This window comes from Pteropus vampyrus, unplaced genomic scaffold, assembly GCF_000151845.1.
Source record: "Pteropus vampyrus isolate Shadow unplaced genomic scaffold, Pvam_2.0 Scaffold97, whole genome shotgun sequence".
In the NCBI taxonomy this organism is placed as follows: domain Eukaryota; kingdom Metazoa; phylum Chordata; class Mammalia; order Chiroptera; family Pteropodidae; genus Pteropus; species Pteropus vampyrus.
In genome coordinates, this window is record NW_011888878.1 from 2,927,130 (window position 1) to 2,932,871 (window position 5,742).

The window sequence follows — 5,742 nt, forward strand, 5'->3', positions numbered from 1 at the left end:
CTTACCAGGTAGCCCTGTGGGAGACACAGGCAGTGGCTGACCTTGGCCTGCTTTGGAGTCTCTATCAAGTGGCCCCAGAACAAACACATCCAGAAGCTTGTATCAGACCACAACAGAGCACCACCTGATTAGCCCCCCAAGTGGCACATCCAAAGAGTGGTAGCAACAGGCACATGAGCCTGCTGGGGCAAAATCCACTCCATGGGGTCAGCCCCCACACAATAGCTCATACACTGTGAGTGTGGCCAAACCTCACAGGGAGAATAAATCCCAGCCACTGATGTTCCAACAGCAATAAAGGCTCAACTACAACAGGAGAGTGCACACAACTCTCACAAAGGACACTCTTCGAGCACCTGGCCCAGGTGAACAGGGAGAATACCTCAATGGGCCACACAGGGCACCTACTACCTAAGGCCACCCAGCCAAACCTGGAAGATGTAGCAGATCTATTTAACACAAAGAAACAAAGAGAGGCAGCCAAAATGAGAAAAACAAAACAAAACAAACAAACAAACAAAATCATATTCTGAATGAAAGAACAGAAAAGAACTCCAGAAAAAGAGCTAAATAAAATGGAGACAAGTAACCTATCAGATACAGAATTCAAAATATTAGTTATAAGAATCCTCAATGAATGTAAGAGATTAGATGATCTCGGTGAGAACTTCAACAAAGACATAGTAAGCATAAAAAAAAAAAAAACATAGAAACCATTAAAAAAAAACAGTCAGAAATGAAGAATACAATAACTGAAATGAAGAATACACTAGAAGGAATCAACAGCATATTAAATAAAGCAGAGAATTGAATCAGTGATTTGGAATGTAAGCTAGAAGAAAACACCTAATCAGACAGCAAAAAGAAAAAAGAATAAAAAAAAAAAATGAAGATGGTTTAAGTGACCTCTGGGACAATATTAAAGGTAACAACATTAGCATCATAGGGGTACCAGAAAAAAAAGAAAGAGAGCAAGGTATTGAAACCCTATTTGAAGAAATAATGATGGAAAACTTCTCAAACTTGGTGAAGGAAATAGACATACGAGCCCAGGAAGTGCAAAAAGTTCCAAACAAAATAATCCAAAACAGGCCCACACCAATACCCATCATAATTAAAATGCTAAAGGTTAAAGACAAAGAGAGAATCCTAACAGCAGCAAGAAAAAGGCAGTTAATTACTATAAGGGAGCTCCCATAAAACTGTTGGTTGATTTCTCAACAGAAACTTTACAGGTCAGAAGGGATTGGCACAAAATAGTCAAAATGATGAAAAGCAAGGACCTACAACCAAGACTACTCTAACTAGCAAGGCTATCTATTAAAATTGAAGGTGAGATAAAGAACTTCGCAGTCAAGAAAAATCTAAAGGAGTTCATCACCACCAAGTCAGTATTATAAGAAATGTTAAAGAGACTTCTTTAAGAAGAAAAGGAGAAAAAAAACTTAAATATAAATAATAAAATGGCAATAACTATGTACCTATCAATAATTGCTTTAAACATAAATATATTAAATGCTCCAATCAAAAGGCATGGAGTAACTGTATATAAAAGACCCACTTTAGATAGAAAGATGCACAGACTGAAAGCAAAAGGATAGAAAAAGATTTCATGCAAATGGAATGAAGAAAAAGCTGGAGTAGCAATACGTAAATCAGACAAAATAGACTTTAAAATTAAGACTATAATAAGAGACAAAAAAAGAACATTACATAATGATAAAGAGATTAATTCAACAAGAGCATATAACCCTTGTAAATATTTATGCACCCAACAAAGGAGCACCTAAATATATAAAGTAAATATTGATTGACACGAAGGGAGACATTGACAGTCATAGTAAAGGACTTTAAAACCTCATTGACACCAATGGACAAATCTTTCAGACAGAAAATCAAGAATACAAAGGATCAATTAAACCAAGAGCTGGTTCTTTGAAACATAAATGAAATAGATAAACCATTAACCAAACTTATCAAGAAAGAAAAAGAGAAGACCCAAATAAATAAAATCAGAAATGAAAGAGAAGTGACAACTTACACCACAAAAAAACAAGAGATTATAAAAAAAATACTATGAAAAATTACATGCTAACAAATTGGATAATCTGGAAAAATGGATAAATTTCTAGAAACATAATCTTCCAAGACTAAATCAAGGAGAAACAGAAAATCTGAACAGACTGATAACTACTAATGAAATCAAATCAATAATCGAAACATTCCCAACAAACAAAAGTCTTGGATGTAGTGGGAGGAATCATTCTACCTAAAATTAAGGTCTATTGAAGACTACCTAAGGCTTTCATTTTCCCTGGTATGATTATGAATGACATTGTGTTTCTAGTTTTGTTTTCTACATGTTCATTGTTAGTAGATAGAAATGCTATTCATTTTTATGCCTTGATCTGCATCATGTGACCTGGCTGAGCTCACTCATTAGTTCTAAGAATTTCACTTATTTGGTATGTAAATTTCTTAGGATTTTTCCATGTAGACATCCATGCTAGCTTCTTGAATCTATGGGTTATATCTTTTACGCATTTGGGTAAAATTGGAGAAGTTTTCAGCTATTATTTTTTTTAATACTTTCAGCTTCTCTTTCTTTTTCCCCTCTGATGACATAAAGGAGGCAAGAATATACAAAGCGGTAAAGACAAACACAATCTATTCAATAAATGGTGTTGGGGAAACTAGACATATACATGCAAAAAAAATGAAACTGGACCACCTTTTTGCACCATATGTAAGAGTAAACTCAAAATGGATTAAAGACTTAAGTGTAAGACTCAAAGCAATAAAACTCCTAGAAGAAAGCATAGGCAATAAACTTTCTGACATTGCTCTTAGTAATATATTTTTTTCTGATATATCTTCTTGGGCAAGGGAAACAAAAGAAAAAAATAAACAAATGGGACTACATCAAACTAAAAAATTTTTGCACAGCAAAGAAAACCATCAACCAAACGAAGAAAACCTATTGAATGGAAGAAAATATTTGCCAATGACACATCTGATAAGGGGTCAATATCCAACATTTATAAAGAACTCATACAACTCAACAACAAAAATCAAGCAATTCAGTTAAAAAATGGGCAGAGGACCTTAATAGGCATTTCTTCCAAGAGGACATATAGATGGCCAATAGACATATGAAAAAATGCTCAATGTCACTAATCATAAAAAAAAATTAAAACCACAATGAGGTATCATCCATCAGAATGGTTATTTTTAATAAATCAAAATACAGCAAGTGTTGGTGAGGATACGGAGAAAAAGGAACTCTCATGCACTGTTGGTGGGATAGGAAATCGATGAAGCACTATGGATAACAGTGGTGGTTCCTCAAAAACTTAAAAATAGAACTACCTTATGACCTAGCAATTCCGCTTGTGAGTATGTATCTGAAAAAATCCAAAGCACTAATTGGAAAAGACATATGCATGCCTATGTTCACTGTAGCACTATTAATAATAGCTAAAATATGTAAGCAAACTAAGCGCCCATAAATAGACAGTTGGATAAAGAAGAGTAATACATATATACAGTGGTATATTACTCGACCATTAAAAAGTGAAATGTTACCATATGCAACAACATGTGTGGACCTAGAGAGTACTATGCTAAGTAAAATAAGTCAGACAGAGAAAGACAAATATCATATGATTTCACTTATATGTAGAATCTAAAGAACAAAATAAATGAACAAAATGAAAACAGACTCATAGATACAGAGAACAAACTGATGATTGCCAGTTGAAGGGTTGGCTGTTGAGAGATTGGGTGAAAAATGCGAAGAGATTAAAAAGTACAAATTGATTGTTATAAAATAGTTACAAGGATGTAAAGTACAGCATATGAAATATATGCAAATATTATTGAATTATATTCAATAATATTTAATAACTATGTACAGTGCCAGGTGGTTACTAGACTAATTTGGGGGATCACTTTGTAAATTATATAAATGTCTAACCACTATGCTATACACCTGCAGCTAATACAATATTGAATCTCGATTCTCATGGAAAAATAAAAATTAAAAGAAAAGCTGAAAAGAAAGAAAGGAAAATAAAAAAGAAAAGAAAAGAAAAGAAAAGGTCCAGTTCCAGAGATGTCTAGGAACAGTTTTACTGGTTGATAAGTCCAGGTTTTATCACAGCAGGAGAAGCTATATAATGCTGAGCCCTGAGTAAACTAAAAATTCTGGACCCTTGTTTAAACATTATTAAGAATTCAAGAGGGCAACAGCAGCACATTAAACGTGTGGTGCTATCTGCAATTACACTTATTCTAAGGCACTAGAATCCAGCCCTGGCCAGAGGGCAATATCACTCCACATAGAATCAAGCTAAATATTTCCCATTTCTCTCTTATATATGAGCAATCGTAGGCTTTAGAATGTACTAAGTCCAGATCTGAATCCTAGTTCCATCACATATCAACTACTGGATTTGGGGCAAGTTATTTTCAGTTTCCTCATTAAAATGTGACCATGAAAATTAAACTTCCATTGCAAGTCCCAGTATCACATACAAAATAAACATGTGAATTTTATTCTGGTGAACTTACTAATAACTGAATGCATTATAAAATAAGAGTTATGAAAATTAAAGACTTTAAAATCTTGCAATTAGTGTTAGTACAAGAATTATATTAAAATAATCTTTTGCCTTTCTTCCCCCCACAGCCTCCTTGGATATCAATTTCATTACTCATCCCAATTGTGAGCTACCAATCACAAGTTAGATTCACTATAAGATCATTTAATATCATCAGCATTTACTATTTAAACAAAAGATATTTATTTATCATTAAAAACAGTTTCCTGTGCATAATATATTCCACATACACAATTCATTATTATAATCCTTCACCCTTACTTCTTGGTAATATAGGTAGATTAATTTATATAGAATCTAAAAATTCTAAAAATTTATTTACTTCCATTTTATCTTTCACACTTGTACAGAAAAAAAAAGGTGGTAGTTTTTTTTTCTCGATGCACTCTAACATCTTTATTTTATTCTATTTTTTTCTTTTATTTTTATTTATTTTTTTTTAAATTAAGTTTATTGGGGTGACATTGGTTAATACAATTATATAATTTTCAGGTGTATATTAAAATTTCACATCTGTATATTCTATTGTGTATCTACTGCTCAAAGTCCTGTTTCCTTCAGTTACCATATATTGGATCCCATTTACCCACTGCACCCTCAGCCAGCCGCTTATATTTGACCCCTTTTACACTGCCTACCTCTTCCTTCCTACACACTCCTTATCCTCTGGTAACCATTAGTCTATACTCCATGTCCATGAGTCTCTATTTGTTTGTCCTGTTCATTTGTTGCTTTTAGGTTTATATCCCAAATATAAGTGATATCATGTGATTTTCAACTTTTTCTGTCTAGCTTATTTCATTTAGCATGATTATCTCGAGGTCCATCCATGTTGTCGCAAATAACAGTAATTCATCTCTTCATATGGCTGAGTAATATTCCATTGTATATATGTACTTCAGCTTCTTTAGCCAATCATCTATCATGGGACACTTTGGTTGCTTTCATGTCCTAGCCACTGTGAATAATGCTGCTAAAAACATGTGTGCAAATATCTAATCGGATATGGATTTTCAAGTCTTTGTGGTAAATACCTAGTGGAGGGATTGCTGGATCATATGGTAGATCTATTCTTAGATTTCTGAGGAACCTCCATACTGTTTTCCATAGTGGCTGTACC